General features: G+C 53.7%; 1 protein-coding gene across 9 annotated transcripts in view; it reads right to left on the reverse strand.

Annotated features, from left to right (window-relative positions):
• Positions 1-10,162, reverse strand: part of PIK3R6 (phosphoinositide-3-kinase regulatory subunit 6) — a 47,201-nt gene extending 37,039 nt beyond the window's left edge. For 3 of the 9 annotated variants that reach the window (XR_010466950.1, XM_065034425.1, XM_065034419.1), the window contains exon 1: positions 9,375-10,039. The gene's annotated coding sequence lies outside the window, so the exon portion shown is untranslated. The other 6 variants (XM_065034424.1, XM_065034422.1, XM_065034421.1 and 3 more) reach the window with 6 other exon arrangements.
• Between the last annotated feature and the right edge of the window lie 8,650 nt (positions 10,163-18,812).

Raw genomic sequence — 18,812 nt, forward strand, 5'->3', positions numbered from 1 at the left:
CCCTGGGAGATCAGATGTGACCTGCTGGGTTGTGACACGGTGATGCTGAGGCCTCTCCTTCCCTGGAGAAGAGGGAGAGGGATGTCCCTGCACCCTCTGCACGCAGGGACAAGTCCCTTCTTGCTGAGTCCTTTGCCGTTGCCACCCATTCTGATCACAGACCATGCGGCTAAAGACCCCGGTCACAGCCACCCCTGCTCTTCAAGCCCATTGAGTCCTGACCCACCACGTGTTGTGTCCCCATGCCCACAGCTTGCTCAGGCACAGAGATGGTCCGAGCTGCACCACAGCCCCGCTTGTCACCCAGGGGTGTGGGAGAGCCAGGTCCCCTATGCCAGCTCCGCACTGCTGGTGTCTCATGCAGGGACACTCAGCCAAGGGGGCTTCACCAAGTGTCCAGCACCTTCAGCATTAACCGTGCCACATCCCAGCGCAGCAGAGGTTGCTGCTGACAGCAAGTGTCAGCGCAGTCCCCAGAGAAGGGGAGCACAAGGCATGAGAGCCCCCCAGTATAGACAGCCCTCTCTGCCTGCCTCGTCTGACCCCTGGCACAAGCAGGGAGATATTGTCCCCATTTCTGAGGATAGTCCTAGTGCCTGGTGGACTAACTCAGACCTGCAAGAGAGGAGGTCACAAGCTTTCACAGCTTTCACCTGGGACCCCCTGCCCTGCTCCCCCAAGGCTGAGGACAGGTTCCCCCCCAACATCCTGACCCTGCACTGTCCCTGCTGGGACCGGGAGCAGAGGGACCATGCAAGGAGGACCTGTCCCAAACCTGCCCCGCTCCAGGCTGCACTCACCTTCCCTTATGTCCTTCCAGCACCCAGGATCACAGCTCCCGTCGGGGCACAGGACCGTCCCAGCAGGAACAGTGCAAGGAGGAGGAGGTGGATCAGGTGCAGCCGAAGGGCACCGGCCCCTTGGCCAAGGTGCCGCGGGTGGGAGCCCAATGGCGCAGCAGCGATGTCTGCGGGATCTGCGCCGGAGCTGAGCACCGACGGGGCTCGCGGCTGCTCTGCATCCACGTGTCTGAGCTCACCGTGACCACGAACCTTCCACCCAGGAACGGGAAAGGCTCACGGGTCCCAGCCAATACACACGACCGTGGGGAGATGATAGATGAGCCGAGGGGAAATGTGATGGTGCGGGGTGGGAAAGCAAGTCCTGCAGAAGCGGCTCCATTCCCTGATCCACACTGGTGAGGGCTCCTCTGCTTTCTGTCCCCCTCCTCCCGCCTTGGATCTCTTCCCTCCCCTGCAGCAGGCACAAGACACATTTCATCCCCTAACTGGTTATTTTGCTGTCTGCCAGCTCAGCAAGACCAGAGTCTTCTCTGCATTCATCCCACTTCTTTGCAGAGCTGCAAATCCCCACTTCCTCTCTGCAATTCTTAAAATACCCACCGCATCAGCTGTATTTTATTTCATTTGCAAGAAGAAAATAAAAAGGGTAAGAAGGGAATTCACATTTCTCCCTTCAGTTTTCAATAACTCTGAGGTTTTTTAGTGACTCCAAAGCCACCTCTCCCAACAGTTGGGGGTAGTTATGGCTACATTTTTAAAAATTCAGAACTTTGCATTGAAAGCACAGTTCACCCCAGAAACTGGCAGATAAGACCATGGGTTAAATGGCTTTGCAGCCTCATCCTCCTTCCCCAAACTATCAGGGTGACGGAGAGAGCGTGAGCAGGGCCTGGCTGAGCATCAGGTGCTGGGCCCCCCATAACCCACCCTCAGTGTCCCCCTTCTGCAGGGCAGCAGGTAATGGGGACCCAGACGTGGGAACAGTTGGTGACAGCTGCTCTGTTTCAGCCCAGCTAACACACAAGGAAGCACAGTCCCACGTGGAGGTGACGCCACTGGGGCCGGGACCCTCCAGTCCACCTCCTTCCCCGCTTCTCCATCTTCCCAGTGCTCACCCCATTGAACCACCTCCCTCCAGAGCAGAGGTTCCCCATTTTTGTCATGCTCTGGCTCAGGCCTGTGCAAGGAAATGGTCACCTTTCTCCGGGGCTGTCCCCTCCCCGCTGCTCACCGGCATGGTGAGGAGACCACAGCGATGCCCTCTCCTTTCTCTGGGGACATGACCAGGGCACAGAGCAAAGACACTGCGACGAGGAAGCTTTCAGCAGATCACGCACTACCCTGTTTGCTTTTTGGATGTGCCTGGAGCATCCCAGCTGCGGCTGGGTGCGCACCACCACCTTGTACAGACAGAAGGTCTTTGTCCCTTGTAGGGTCACCTGTATGACACACAGAGACCAGGTTGGGCCGCATCAGCTGCTCTTGTCCTCCATGAAGAAGGAGCCAGGCTCACCCTGCCCTTGTTAGCCCTGCTAGATTATTTTAATTGCAACATGGGCTAGCATCCTTAGGGATGTCGGGATCCATCACCCGCAGTCCCAAAGGGCCCTGGGTCAGGCTCAGAGGTATGTTTGGGACAGACTTTTGAGCTGGGCCTGTTACAACAGGAGTGATGGTTTAAAACTAAAGGAGAAAGATTCAGGCTGGACATGAGGAAGGAATTGTTGCCCTGAGGGTGGTGAGAGCCTGGCCCAGGCTGGCCAGAGAGGTGGTGGCTGAACCATCCCTGGAGACATCCCAGGCCAGGCTGGACGGGGCTCTGAGCACCCTGAGCTGGTGAAGATGTCCCTGCTCATGGCAGGGGGGGCACTGGGGAGCTGGGAAGGGCCCTTTGAAATTCCAACCCAAACCATTCTGTGATTCTGTGTGGTGCCACCAGCCCCCACGCAGCCCTGAGCTGTGTGTCAGAGCAGGGCAAGGCACGGCACAGCCACAGCCTCACCACCAGGACGGCCGGGGGATTTTGTATGTGATGCCAACACACTGCCAGTAAACACCCAAGAGCTTCTGTGAGTTGCAGGGGAATCTGGTCTGACCAAGACTAGCACTTGGTCCCAGGAGGACACCTGGGCCATGTCCCACCCCACAGCAGCCCAGCTCCCCCAGCCTGGTCCATTCTGCTGACCATTAGGACAAAGTCAAGCCAGGAGAACTTCCCCATGAGCACATGGCACAGCAATGGGACTGTCACCCACTGGAGCAACAGTCCAGCTCTGCAGGAAAGCATGTCCCGTCCCAAGGAACGAATGTTTCCCTTTCGATCCACAGCAGGAATTGTATCTCATTCATTTTTAAGCCCTCAGTATGTGAGGATACGGGGGTGGGATTGAAAATCCCTTGGCAGAAGGATGGAGATGTGTCCATCCACTTGAGTCATGTCAACCCCATCATACTTAGTGGAGACAAGTGACTCTGGCTGTCTCCTGGAGCCATTCAACATGGGGACGCACAGAGTCCCCAGAAGACCCCCTGCTCTGTCTCACAGGTCATCAAAAGCTGGCGGAAATCACTAAAACCCAGAACCTCTAGACTAGGTGAAACACGTGAGACACAGACCGAGCAACGCAGAAATACCTGAAGCTGTGAAAGAAAACCTAAAGCCAAACCCTTTGGCGGTGGGAGCTGGACTGGCAATGGGTGGTCGGGCTCCTCGGGAACCTTGGTCACACCGTCCTGCCCCAGGTCCCCAACATGCCCGAGCAGCCCCCGCTGCCCAGCACACCCTGGCTGTGTCCCCACCACCACTGCTGGCCATGGCCAGCACTGGGGATGTCCCCTGTCCCACCTACCTGCTTCGCCCAGGACAGCAGTGACACCGAGGGCAAGAACGGCCTGTGGCGCGCACACGCTCGCTTTCCCCAAGATATATTTAGTGCCGCTCCAAAGCCGGTCTCTCCATGCCTTCTGCAGCCCTGTATTTAGTTACAAATTCACTACATGGGGAAGTCTGAGGTTTCCTGTGGTTGTTTATCAGCTCAACTACAGGCACTCACAAATTAAAACCCGCGTGTTGCACAGGAACGAAGCGTGGAAAGCTGCTCCCCGGGCCGCGCTCCTCCTCTCCCTCTCTCCCATCCCACCACCAGTTATCACCCTGATCCCAACTCTTCCCATTCCCGCAGCAGAAATCCCGGCTTGCTCCCGGTGCAAGGAAGGATCATACAAATACCATCAGCAGCGGCGAGCGAGCTGTTCAGCGCTGGAGTGTCCTGAAGGGAGAGACGGCAAGTGCTGAGCTGTAGGGGAGACACACGAGCACACGTACTCGCGGCTTTTCGTCATGAGATGACAGATGTCCTGTCAAGCAGACCAGAATTCACCACCCCCTTGCGCTGCCCTCCCCCTTCTCCCTGCAGTTGCCTCTGAGCGAGATCAGTTATGAAAGTAGCACATCAAAGGCTTCATCTAACATTACAAAGCTCCGTGGCAGCTGCCCAGCCCGCGTTTCCTTTTAGCTCTGGCAAAGAGTGACCAGAGCACAAGTGTCGAATATGAGCCAAAGGGGGAATTTCTTCACCGCATGAGCTGAGGGCAGCTTTGAGCATGCCAGCTCCCCCACGACAACCTGAGTATCTGACGTTGCATCCTCTGGCCTGAAGCCAACAGCCCCCAAAACCACTCCACTGGATGCAGAGTCACCACTTACACCAGGACAAGGTAACTGATGCTACAGCAACATCACCACGGGGAGACCATCAACATAAGTTTGACATCCTGCTTGCACTCTCCTCTTAAACCATGTCCATCCGCCAGTGCAGCAGAGGCTGGTTTTGGCCCTAATCCTGATCTCCAGCCCAGCTGCACAGCCCAGGTTAGGATATAGGGAAAAATGCAGCTTTCCAGCCTCCAGCCCTCCTCACTGTCCTGCTGACAGCAGCTCCAGGCTCCCTGAGGACCCGAACCATGGCCAGGGATAAACGCGCAGGGCAGGGTCTGGCTCCAACTCACCTTACATCAGCCACCCTGGAGCAAGGTGTCTCAGTTTAAACAAAAACTAAGCAAAACTTTCATTGTGAAACTCAAAACCCACATAAAAATCATCTGCCAGGTTGTGATTAAAAGCCTCATTTCTGGCCCCCGGGCGGAGGAGACCTGCAGAGGATGCGGGCGCACGGTGCGTGCTGCAGACCAGCCTGGAGCTCCCCTTCTGGACTGATTTTTACTGTCAGCTCCAAACCTGGCAGGGCTTGCAGCTCTGATAGGAAACCAGATGCTCTCCCTCAGGCTCTCCCTGCCAAGGAAAAGCATCTTGAGCTCAGACTCCGCTTTCCAGCAACACTTTGCTGCGCCGCCTGCCTGATGGCTGCTCCGCAAGGCACGTCCCTGCCAGCAGCCTCATGCCCATGGAGGGAGAAGGCAAGAACTTCTTTTACAGCCATGACACTAACGAAACACGTTTGCAGCTCACGCTGTGGCGGACGTTCATCTGCCCGGGACTGAACGAGCCCTGGAGCCCTTTGCTAAAGCTGGCGTGGAAGTCAAGCGGCTTCCTGGACACTAACGACTCTTTGGAGACTTCCTCACCAACGTCACGTTTCATTCTTTCTAAGGAAAGGAATGAGTTTTCCGGAAGCATCAGCTTTTTAGATTTAGCATCTTTCTTTCCATTCCCAGTGCTGGCTTTGGAAAAAACAATCGTAGGGAAAAAATAAGTGCGTTTTGGAAACTGCTGCCAGGTTGTCTTGCACAAACAGGCAAGTGCTGTCCAGATGAGGGCAAAATACAAGCAGGCAGAGCTCAGGCTCCCAAATGTGGCCAGCGCGGGGAGGCCAGGCGGGGAGCTGGCTGCTTTTTTCGGGTGGAAGGGGCTCTGGGTTGGCACAACTGCCCCCTGCATCCATGCAATCCCATTCCTGAGCAATACTCCTTTGCACAGCACCTTCGCCAGCACAGTCACTGGAGCACAGCCCCTTCGCTCTACAGACACACTCCATGTCACCATCTGGGAGAGAAGAGCTGTATGTTGACAGCAAATCCTTTACTCCTCACAATAAAAACTGGGGTTTAAGCAGCAGTTTCAGGGTGTGTTCAGCGTCTCGTGCTGTGGAGCCAGCAGCTCGCACCGGGCTGCAGCGAGATGTGCGCAGGCAGGAGCTCAGGAACTTGGTTGAGCTGATGCCACCACGTCACGCTGCTGTTCCTGGCAGTGTCCCATCAGTGCAGCTGGTGGTGGCACATTGGTACCCATCTATCCACCTCGCCTTCCCCCAGCCATGATCTGCAGACTGGAGGATGAAGGATCACCATGGGTGGACCTATATCTAGAAGCCCCGGTGGTAAATCCAGCGCTGGTTATCACTTATCCTTTTCTGCCCCAGGAGAAGCAGCGCTGTCTCAGTGCACAGCTCTGCGCAGGGAACACAGTGCTGCTCCTCTCCATTGCGGAGAAGGTTTCACCTGGCCTGTGCTGGACGCTGTGGTCGGGTGGCCACATCTGTCCAACAGCGGACGGGAGGTCACTGGGGCTCAGGGAGGGCACAGAGTGATGGACCATGGGCTTGGGAGGTGATCAGGAGGGTGACCAGAGCCAGAGTGACCCCGGCATGTTGTGCATGGCACCTTCCCCTAGTGTCAGCAGATGACAAGAGGCAAAGAGGAAATGGCCTCAAGTTGCGCCAGGGGAGGTTGAGGTTGGATCTGGGGAACAATTTGTTCCCCAAAGGGCTGTGGGGCATTGGAACAGGCTGCCCAGGGCAGTGCTGGAGTCACCAGCCCTGGAGGGGTTTAAAAGACATCTAGATGAGGTTCTCAGGGACATGGTTTAGTGCTAGAGTTATGTTAGGTTGTGGTTGGACTTTATGATCCTGAGGGTCTCTTCCAACCAAAATGATTCTATGATTCCATGACCAGGCTGGTGTTCTCCTGGCATTGCCCTGGAAGTGGGGAACTAACAACGCGGCCGCTGCTGGCAGGGCTAACACAGAGAGGGAAGAGAAGCAGATTAGCAAGGAAGGGGTGAGTATATAATATTGTACCAAGCGGACAAGGTCAATAGCAAGATTTAGTTACACAGGATGAGCAATAACAGAAACCACTGCTTTCAGTAGGACCACAAACATTCCCCAGTAATGCCAGTCTGGACTGAAGAATCACACTAGAGACTCACCAGCAAAACCTGTCTCAGCACAGATCACTCACAACAGCAGCTCCCTTGGAGAGCTCCTGCCCAAACCATGTTTGATGGACGGCGCTGTCTTCAAGGCATGTCACACCTCAAAATAGAAAGACATGACTCAGCCAACACAGCATCTGCCTTCAGAACAGCCATTAACACCAGCAAAGCTCACAAAAGCAAGAAAGCAACTGGGAAAGCAACTCCTGAGAGCCCTCACCTCCAGGGAGGAGATGTGGTCAGCATTAGGATGGCTGGACACAAGGAAACCAAGAGTCCTCTCAGGTCAACTCCTTCCCAAATGCTTGGAGCAGAGGAATTCCCATTTCTTGGGAAAATCAGAGCTTCCCTCTGTTAAATCCCCACCAAGGCTGGGCACCTGGGGATGCTGGGGGGGGATACTGGGCACTCGGGGACACTGGGGGGCGATACTGGGGAGCAGGGTTGCAGCTGCCCACATCCAACAGTAGCTGCAAACCCCTACAATGGTGACTGATAAAAGGTCATATTGGTCCTGACACCACAATAACCATGCTCACCCCACGTATCAGAGGAGAGGTGGGACTTCAGCATATCCCAGTGAGATGGCACACAAGGCATCCCCTGCCAAAGTAGCCACAAATAGGTTTTGCATCAAGGTCCCTGTCACCCGTGGAGTGACATGGTGTCCAACACGAGCACGACTGCCCTGAGACAGCACTCACAGGAACCCTGGGAGAACCATCTGAACGGGAAAGACAAAATGGCAACCGCTGCAATGGGCATGTGCAAGTCGGTGTCTGGCAATGGGGAACAGTGGCCAGTCGTCTCCACCAAAGCCCCTCCATGAACCAGAGATTATCTTCTTGTAGCAAATAAGAAAGCAATGTTTCTCTCATCCAACAGTCTGAGCATGTTGTCTCATAAGGAAACCCAAATAAAACCATGGCTAGCTACCCTGTGCTACCGCGTTCTGTGCCAAGAAGTCTGCTCCTGTCAGATTTGGGGCCATCCAAATGGGGATGTGGGCTGTCCCCAACAGACTGACCAACAGGCAACAGACGGTGAAGTCTCATTGCTCTGCCTCTTTTAGAAACAGGACTAAAAGAACCAAAGCCTCAGAGTCATGTACTCACTCTACAAGGAAAGTACCAAACAAGTACACACCTAAAAAGTTTGTGTAATACTCAGAGTTAATAAATCAGTCCTTGAGTGCAGAGGAATTTGTTCCTGCGTTCAGACTTAGTCAAAAGGCAGAAAAGAAAAACACAGCCATTGCACAGACAGGCGGCTCTCATGGGCGGGCAGCAGCATCCCAGGGAGGTGAGCGGTCACGGGGCGGCTGCCAGAGGAAAATACTCGGCAGGGCACGGAGGGGAGGAGGACTGAAACACGCCTGCTGCAGAGAGTTGGCTCATCTACATGTTTTTTTCAAGATCTGCCCCCAAGCACTCGCCTTTTTGTTTCCTTTCTGGACAGGGCTGCTGCACTCTCCTCATTATCGCTGCTGCCATCGCTGTTTATTGCCATGTGGCTGCTGCCGCGCTCAGGGTCCCCAAGGGACACGTCGGGCCCTGGGCCAAGGGGAGGGGACACCGGGCGGCCGCACGACTGCAGGAACGGCCAGCGCTGGAGCGTGCACCAGCCCGGCACCCCGGCTGCGGCAAAACTGGGGCACCCCTGGGGCTCAGCAATGGATGCACGAGCACTGCCCGCCCCATGGGGCAAGGAGCTGGAACGGGGGAGCCCCAGCAATGCCAACGCTGGCCAGGAGCAGCTCTGGGCAGGTGACTCCATTCCTTGCAACTGGGAGTTGTTTCACACAGAGCAAAATGAATAAGCATGAGCTAGTGCTGAAACAGCCCCAAATCAGTGATGCAATTCACTCACCCATCTGGGCTGTTGCTGGCTGCCTGTGGGGTGTGCATGGGGGACGTGTGTGCAACGAGCGGCCGGGGGCCTTGAACGAGTGCCAGGGCAGTAACAACACCAAACTACCCGTGTCCTCCCGGGGGCACAGGCAGCAAAGTCCCCACACTCCGCCCTGGGACAGGCTCCAAGGCAAACCCTGTGTGTCCCACCAGGATCCCACTTGCTGGTGGGGTGCAGCAGGGGAAGTTCGCATAAATATTCCCTTCCTGCACAGAAGCAGCACGTTCCTCTTCTCCAGCACCACCAGCAGCTCTCCTCTAGTTTACCCAGGAAAGAAAAACGCACCGACACTGTTCAAGTGCTTTCCAGGGTCTTTCGCCCACAGGGATGCAGCACTAGGACCAAGCTCTCTCCAGCAAAAACCCAGCACTGGGGACCCACAGAGCAGCAGATTCCCCCAAAGAAGCACGGAAAGGATGCGGCAGAGGACGAGCACTGCATTTCCCCACGCACAGACCCAGGAGCAACGCGCCCTCCAGGACTCTTACCTGCTTCTTCAGGGCAGGCACCAGGGAGCCTGGTGAGTCACACGTGTGCCCGAGGTCCTGTCCAGCACGGGGGGACAGAGTGGGGTCCTGGAGGAGTCATGGCACGTCTGCTCTGCTTGGCAAGGAGGTCGGGGGCTGCCGGGAGAGCACCGGGGCGGCTGCTGGGCTCCGCAGCACACTTCAAAGTCTGCAAAGCGAAAAGGGAAGCACCGGAGTTATTTTGAGTCGACTTCCTCTTTCACAGAGAAGTCCCCGAAGGAGAAAGCTGTCCCCGCGCGGATCGTGCTCGGCCGGTGATCTCCGGACATGCAGGAGCAGGAGAAAGAGAGCTCAGCCGTGCCCTGCCCCTAATCCCCAAAAACTAGCCGCGCCGGTCAGGCTGCTCTGGGACGAGCCTGTAGCCTGTCCGGGGGCAGATGTGACAAGCCCCAACGCTGGCACAGCCTCCGCTGTGTCACCCACCACCCAGCGTGGGGACAACTGCTCCAGTGCTGCCGCCTCCCAGCCCAGCAGAGAGTGCCTGAGGCTGCACTCCCAGCGCCTCAAAATAAACAGTGTTGCTACGAGAGACAAGGAGAAGTCTGTCCAAGGAGACACTTTTCCAGCTCCCCGTTCCAAGCGCGGCATTTTGTGCCTCTGCCAGCGCCTCCCGCCCGCAGCATCTCGCTCACATCTGCCTTTGCTCAATGCCAGCGCTGTCCCCGCAGCTGCCCAGAGCAGCCCAGCCCGCTGCCAGGGGATGCCCGGCCCCTTCTGGAACGCGTTCACGGAAAAAACTGCCATTGCCCTGACAAAGGTGTTGGCTGCGCGTTGGTTGGAGCAGGTCTGGCTTTGCTCAGCAGGGCACCACATTGTCACCACCCATGACAGGAGCGCAGCTCCCGGGATGAGCTCGAACAACCCCAGGTGAGGCTGCTGAGGGCTGCCGGGGTCTGTCCCTGCATCAGTGCTCAGGGCTGAGATGCATTTGCACGTTGGCACAAACCCAGGCTGGCACATGGGAGGGACACGTGGACCCCTCCAGCCCAGCCCACCCAGGAGATGAAGGCTCATCTCTGCGGGATGTGGGTGCAGGGTTGGGGTGAACCTGCCAGCTCTGTCAGCCCAGACAGCTGAGGGGGTGACACAATTCACTGCGCTCAGGAAAGCTCAGTACCATTGGCCATCCCCTCCAGCGAGGGACTGCCACAAGCTGTGACATCCCTGCTCATGGCCGGGGCCCTGCTAGACCAGCTCAACACCCCACAGGTTATCTAGAGCAGTGCTAGAGGCGCTGAGCTTTTCTGGAGTAAGTGGGTTGCAGGGAGAAAGTTCTTCTAGAGGGAGCGTGGGAACTGCAGCTGATACCATATCACTTCCCATCTTCTTTTACACAAGAAACAGCATTAGGTATAGTTACATACCTGGGCCCCAGACTTAAAAATAACCGACTTCCTTCCTGACTAGGAGAGAAAGGCAGGAGGAGGCAGTTTAACTGGCTGTCAGCGTTACTCGTATTCAATTCCCACCCGCTGCACTGGTGCCAAGCTGCTGCACTGAGCATCCCTTCCCCGGCGCGCTGTGCCGAGAGCAGCCGTCCCCGGGCAGGAAGGCTCCGGGGAAACGGCAGCAGCACACAACAGCGGATGATAACATCCTCATTTCCCCTGTCCTGTTTTCATTCATAGTTGCTCCCATTCACGAAGGACACACAGACACACGTGTCCTGGCGCCGGTGCAGAATCGCTGCAGAGCGCAGCGGTGCCAGTGGACCTCAGGCCAGCCCTGTGGAAAGCGTGGTTATGGCATACACACAAGCGATCCCGTTTGCAAAAGCTTTGTCCCCGCTAGCATCAGGATTAGCTTCTTCAGCACGCCTTAGCTAAGGTTTCGGGCGGCACTGTTCAAAAGCTTCTTATCCTGTGTCCGTCCCTCAGTCTTGATAATAGAATCATAAAATAGTTTGGGTTGAAGGGCCCTCCCCAGCTCCCCCAGTGCCCCCCCTGCCATGAGCAGGGACATCTTCACCAGCTCAGGTTGCTCAGAGCCCCGTCCAGCCTGGCCTGGGATGTCTCCAGGGATGGTTCATCCACCACCTCTCTGGCCAACCTGGGACAGGCTCTCACCACCCTCAGGGGCAACAATTCCTTCCTCATGTCCAGCCTGAATCTCCCTCCTTTAGTTTAAAACCATCACCCCTTGTCCTATCCCAACAGGCCCTGCTCAAAAGTCTGTCCCCATCTTTCTTATCGGCCCCTTTTAAGTACGGAAAGGCTGCACTAAGGTCTCCCCGGAGCTTCTCTTCTCCAGCTGAGCACCCCAGCTCTCTCAGCCGGTTGGTTCTCCACGTTTTCTGTAATGAGCTGCCCGTTAGCAGCTACTGTCATTAGATACCAAAACACAGAGAGCAATGTCACCCTGGGAACAAGATGAGAAACTGTCATATCACCACAGATGACACCACACCTCTGACAACCTGTGCTGGCAACAGCAAGAGGAAGAGCCAGGTATGACCCTGATCCTGCTCAAACAAAGGCTTCAGTCAGAAGACTTAAAAAAATAGGAAAGAACCAAAACTGAGTAAAGAGAGAACCTCTTGTGCAGCAAGAAGTGTGGACCAGGTACTAAGCTGTCCTCCGTGATTTACAGGTATTGCAGGAGACCTGTACACTTCTGTGCATCAATAGAATACACAACAGTTTTAAACGGGTCTGAATCCCCCTGACATGGAAGGAGTTTGTCTCCTGAAATAAAGAAAAGGAGCTGTGTGAGCTCCGCTCCTTCTAAACCACCCTTCCCGCAGGAAACCTCCTCCCGGCACACGTCCAAATCCCCAGCGCGTCAGTCAATGGATGATTTCTTTTCCAGCTTATAAGGGAACAGGTCACAAACCAAGCAATATTTTGATGTCACAACTCTATTTTCCACCCTGAAATTCAACCAAATTCTAGTCTTACTCCACCTTTAGCAAATAGAGAAGAGGGAGGGATCTGGGGGAGAGGGAAAGCCAAAGCAAACAGCCAGTTTGATGGTCTTCAACTTCCCTTTCTCATTTCTCCAAACTAAGTCATCTGCAACTTTTTTTTTTTTTTTGTCTTGAAAAAAAAATCATAATAAGGAGATAAAAGTAAGCAGAAGATAATAGTAATAAATCCTGGATTGTTCAAGTCTGAGCAGCATTTCAGTATGTCCTGCAAGGGTGGAAAACGTCACTTTATCTGATAAAGACTGTACAGGTACCAGCACCAGGAGACATGACTGCTCATCAGCAGGTTAATTACAGGCTTGGAAATCCAAGAGAATTGATTGCGACAAGCATGAGCAAACCAGCAAGCTCTGTCCTTTCACCCCACACAGAGACCAGCTCCCACCACCTGCTATCGCACAGCTGGTATCACGGAACCAATTGCCCAGCAGTGCAACGAAAACCCCGCTGCGAGTCGAGGTCACACACTCGTGAGCAGGAAACTTTTGAGGTCCCCGTAGGAAGCGCGTCCGGCGCGGCTGGTGGTGCTGCGGCCGCCTCGCGCCGATGAGCACGCCGGCGCTGGCGTGGGGTGCCGGCGACGTGCCGGTGCCGAGAAGAGATCGGCTGCTTCAAGCGGTGAGAGATTGTTTTTGGTCTAAATTTGAAGCGCTGCATGTATGCCAAGGGCTATAGGTTTCTGCGGACACCTCCCAGGATATTTTTCCCAGAATTTACATCTCTTCTGTGGGTACCGAGGTGACAGTTTTGGAACAAGATCAAATCCTCAAGCTTATCGGTTCTGCCGGAGATAACGCGCAGCAGCAAACAGCTCTTTTTAATCACAGTCACTCTGATTCACTTGTTGAGCTGATAAGCTGAGTGGAGAAGCTGTTTCCACACTTGTTTTTCAGGATGAATGAGCAGGGTTTTTGAAATGCTGCTTGAGCTTCCAGAGCTGTGTAAGGCAGAGAAAGGGGCAGGCTGGTGCTCAGTCCCAAGGCTTGCTTCTTCAGAAAATCCCAGGACAGCACTGGACCCAGAACCCAGCCCTCAGTGCATGCCCGAGGCACAGTGACCACCTCTGCTCCCCCGTGACCATCATTGCCTGTTCATCTACCTAACCTGAATGCGTCTTGCAACACCCTTCTCCAGTTGAGTCTAAACACGACATCTCAGAGGCCATGTTGTCCATCGTTCAGCAGTTCACAGAGGAAAGAAGGTGGTCTTGGCTGTTTGATGCCAGTGGTGCTCCTCTTTACACTGGTAAAGCCTGACCTGTGACACCTGGGCGAGATATGACAGCTCAGAGACAGCTTGTGAATGCCCAGCATCCCCACGGCTTTTCCAGCAGAACCGCTGCCCCCACCATGCGGCTGGCACCCCTGCTCCAAGGGGAAACCCGGCACTTATCCCTGTTGAATGACAACGTATGGAGAGGTTAAAAAACCTGAACTCAGCTCAATTCCCTTTAAATTCCAGTTCTCTGGTGCAGTCACCATCCTGCACAACATCACCTATGAAGGTCATTTAGTCACGCTTTGCTCCATCTCCAGTCTTGTTACCAAATAAATTGGAAAGCCCCACCAGCAGGACAGCCCCTGCCCACCCAATGTCCTCCATCCTCCCAGCCTGGCAACGAACCCTCGCTTGGAGTGTGGCCACTGGCCACCCATCCAGCTTGCCGTGGCTGCACTGGGTCTGTGCTTCCCCAGTGCCCTCACAGCAGCACAGGAGAGGTGGTGGCAGAAACTCCTGTGTTCAGATGGCTCTTTGACATCCTCGGGGTTCACCACGCTGCCAAAGCACACTTGGTTTGGCTCTCATAAATCCCCAGTTTGGTTCTGAAAAATTGTTCACTGCCCCGTTGCCTCCAGGTACTTGGAAAGGGTTGGTTTGTTTGTGCTGGCATTTTCCCAGCAGCTGAATTAAGCTCCAGCTCCTTCCCCATTTCTAAAGGTTGGTCCTTCACGCGTCCTTCTCCTCTCTCACAAACTCACTTTTCCTCCGCCCATTCCCAAAAGTCACTGCCAGAGGGACCCTCAGCTGAGTCCTGAAGCACCTTGGCAGGAATTTCTTCATGTCAGGTGATTTAAAGCATGGAACATTCCTGAGGGGACCCACCTTGCACCAGGGGACCTGGCTCTGGCGGTGACAGTTATACTGAAGCCACCAGCTCCCAGCTGGGCTCTTCCCAGTCACATTTAACACTTCCAACGCCATCCATGGAGAGCTCCTCTCTGCAGCCAGGGCTGGACCAGCTCTTTTCTGTCTGCCCTCGCTGCTGGCACGCTCCCTTGTCACCGTCCTGCTCCTGGAGCCCAGGGTCTCCTTTGCCTTTCCTGGTGCTGAGATGCTCCTGCAGTTGCTCTTTGTCACCTGCTGTCAGGGCGGCCACCCCGAAATGACTCCAAGCTAACAACAAGCTTAAAACAACTTTAATTTGGAATTGAAACCGAAACCAAACAATAAAAACCAATGCAAGCCAGGGCTGGGGGGTAATAAACTGCAGGTTCAATATACCAGTTGGGGACATTATTACCTTACAAGCACACAGGAATGCCAATCCGCAGCCTGCGTACCCCCGCTTAATTCACACTCAGGGGTACCCAGCAGAAGGAATCGCTTGCCAGGGGGAGTGGGGGGACAAGGGCTCACTCCAGGATATTTCCAGAAGAAAATAATCACTCACCAAGGAGCTGGGGGTGTCCTGGGGCACAACCCACGTCTTGGAGCTTCCCCACGGCCCGGCTGCAGCTGCTCCAAGGGACAGGGCTCCTGAGGTTTCCTTTTTTATTTTTGCTTGTTGGTTTGTTTTAGTTTTAATTAATATAATTTTATTTTCATGTGTCTATTGAAAAAGAAGCTTTATGTAAAAAGCATGAATATGCACCTACCTCCTCTATCTGTCTAGAGCATATGTTCATAACCAAGCCATATCTATCTATATCACTTTACTTACTATTCTTAATAATACACCCGGCAGGGATGGAGCTGTTAAGTAACAGAGTCACACCGCACACTGACCCGCACACACACCTGTGCTTTCCTACCGTACAAAATATGTGGCACTATTTTGTATGTTAAAAAGAAACGTGCAGTGTGGAGGTATACATCCTCCCAGCTGCCCACATCTGTACTGTATCTGTCATTCGTATTACAGCACACACATACACATGGTTAGGGACGTAGTTTAGTGCCAGAGTTAGGTTACAGTTGGACTCGAGGATCTTGAGGGTCTCTCCCAACCAGGATGATTCTATGATTCTATACACAAACTCAGTGTGTATGCTGTACAAATGATAGATACAGCAAAATAAGCATGTAGATAAATACTCTTATGTGTATTTCCTGGCATGGTTGTACACTCAAGGGGCATTCAAAGGATTTAAAATGACTAATAGACTCAATTCATGCCAATCCACACTTAGACACACTAGTTATACCGGGAGAGTTCAGAAAACATCTCTTACTATCTTGAACTATTTGTAAACCCTTTCTAATAGAAAGTGAGAAACACAAAGATGTCACGACCTCCTTTAGCCATGTTTTGCAATCACTGATCAACAGCCGTTAGCCACACAAGGCACGGGCTGCACCCAGCTTGTGGGTGCCCATCTACACCAACGGATCTCCAGGCTCCAGCCAAATCTTCACGTGGTCACTTAGATGCCCAGCTGGGGCCAGTGGGATGGAGGACAACGTAGGCTCGGTCTGTTCCTCCACCCGGCACTGGGCATCCACCATGTCATTGAAGAAGGACCCTCTGCTCAATGCAGCCACCAAGGCCAAGCTGGGGGAAAAGGCACCAGGGGACCTGTAGCCCAGCCAGAGCGATGGGCTGCAGTCCTCAGCACACTGCCCACCAGGCCACTCAGGGGTAACTTCTCCTGAGCAGCCCAGGGGCAGAGGACAGCGTGGGAAGGCTGCTGGAGTGCATTAATGTGCTCCCACAAAAACTGCCACAGGTCCTGAGACAAGTCACTCTTTACCGATGGCTTCCAGCAAAGACTTGCAGAGACAAGTTAGAAACCAGGTGTCTCTACCCTTGTAGAGCCCAGACTCCAGGCATCATTTCTCCTCACCAAAGTGTCTTTCCTTGGGCAATTTCTGATCAAGATAGATGCCTCTTCTGCTCTTCCTTCAGCAAGCAAGCAGAGAAAGCAGCATGAACGCCGGCATCCCCCCAGTATTTTAAGGCTTCAACCCTACCCTCCATCAGAGCTGTCTCTGGCCTGAGGGACTGGCACAATCACTGGTCTTGGTTACACACAAGCTCAAGTCACATTGCTCCTTAGAACGGGAAGAGGTTGGCTTCTAACTAAAGATTAGCACGTATTTCCTTTTGTGATGGCTGTGAAGTTAAACTGAGGAGGAATCTCAACTATCGCTCAATCTCACCCCTACCCAGATTGTTCATGCTGGTTCCAGCGCGTCACATCTCGGAGGAACTGCACACCCCTCAGTCACCCGGTCCACAGCATGACAGGCTTCAGGTGATGGTCTGGAGCACACAGAGATAGGAGATGGCACCTGCACTCAGTCCCTCCTTCTCTTGCTCAGTCTGGCTGCAGAACGGTGCCTTCTGCCCCATTGCTGCCTGTGCCCAGTGCACCACTAAAACCAGCCATAAAACAGACGCAAAAATGTAATCAGCGGCTTTAGGATTAGAGTTCAGCTGGGTACCTGCGCAGGAAAACCCTCCTCAATGGGCTGAACTTTCTTCTAGGAACCTCTCAGATCCTGTGCTCAAGTGGCTTAGCCTGGACCACTGTTGACAGCAAGGAAACATAAAGGCCAGCTATGGGAAATAACACGTGCATGTGTACAGGGAAAGTATGATGATTCAGGGTCTCATTTTTCCCCACAAGTCAGCACCCAGCCGGTGCCCACAGACCATGCAGAGCAGCACTGTGTGAGTCACTCCTGGGGGATGTGACAGACTTTGCCATCAGCGAAGATCTTCTGTTAGACCAGAATGTGGAGGATCCAGGTCCTGAGTGTCCTGACAGATCCATCCACAGATTTCTGAGTACAAGGGGCAATGTCTCAGTTCACAGTATCTCCTGGAAGCACACTGCAGTCATCAGTGCCTTGGCAAGCTGGGCTGAGCCAATCTAATATCTCATCACCACTGAAAATAGTGTTTCCTACTCTCCCTGGTCCCAGCCTCCCCAAGTATGGACCTTTTCATGAACCATTCAGCTTCCTAAGCCAGAGAGAGACCAAATCAACAAGACATGAATCACTTTGGCCATAAAGTGACCAGACAGGAGACCTGACACAGAAGAGGGGACACAGCCAGCAGCAGGACTAGTCCTTGTGAGGACAGTGTTTGAGTGGCTGAGCCACCCGGAGGTCGTCTCTGCAGATGGAAACACCAGCTAAATACTCTGCATTATATCAGCCTGCTGATGTCCAGAAAGTTTGATATCGAACCCAAGTCTAGTTAACCCAGCTCTAGGATAACCATCACCAAACATTCATGGTCACTTTGATTTGGATCTCAGTTTTTAGACACGTCTGCTCTGGCTTCAACCCTTTAGGTTTTGCATTTCTTTGTGCGAGTGTTGCAGGAGGTGCCTATGGAGGGGCGAGGGGGTGACAAGGGCACAGAGGTGACCACTGGAAGGAGGTCAAGGTTGGCATGGAAAAGCCCACCCTGTTCTCATGTAGTCATCTGCCTGCACCATGCACCATTCCTATGCACCATGGCATAGGAATACAGGCGACAGGATGTGTGCTGCATCTGAAAGTATTGATAATTATGCAACTTTGCATCATTAGTACACCATTACTGTTCTCAAGTGAATTTTCCCTACTAGGAAAACTCTGTTCCTCATGCAGGCACAGGGAGCTTTGCTAATTTTTAATTAATCATTAATTAGCACAAGTAAGATAAGGACAGTGGAGGAGCAGGCACTACCAGGAGAGATGGGGGATGTATACCTCCAGACTGAAGGGGTTTTTTTAGCATATAAAATAGTGCCACATATTTTGTACGGTAGGAAAGCACAGGTGTGTGTGCGGGTCAGTGTGCGGTGTGACTCTGTTACTTAACAGCTCCATCCCTGCCGGGTGTATTATTAAGAATAGTAAGTAAAGCCCAGAAATGTTTCACTTGTCCAGCTTCACCCTCCTTAGTCCTGAGCAAAGGTCAGTCCCAAGACAAAGAGGGAGTCAGATGCCCCTTTCAGTCACAGGTGCTGGCCAAAATCCTTCAGATATTAGCAACATTCACAGAATTTTCCAACCTTTTCTATCTTACAATCACCTGTAACACCAGCTAAATCATGCACATGGGAAAAAGCCTGACCTACCAGCCCAGGAACTGCAGCCGCAATGGAAACTGGGGCAGGAGAAGATGTTCCCTGGATTTTCTTCCCCTTCTCCCTTTGCTTCTGAAAGTGCCGGGTTTTTGGTGTGTCTCCGGACAAGCCCCGGTCAGGCAGACGCGGTCGCAGCCGGAGGGCTGAATTCGGGCGCGGTGCCGT

This window comes from Columba livia, chromosome 18 (genome assembly GCF_036013475.1).
Source record: "Columba livia isolate bColLiv1 breed racing homer chromosome 18, bColLiv1.pat.W.v2, whole genome shotgun sequence".
In the NCBI taxonomy this organism is placed as follows: Eukaryota; Metazoa; Chordata; class Aves; order Columbiformes; family Columbidae; genus Columba; species Columba livia.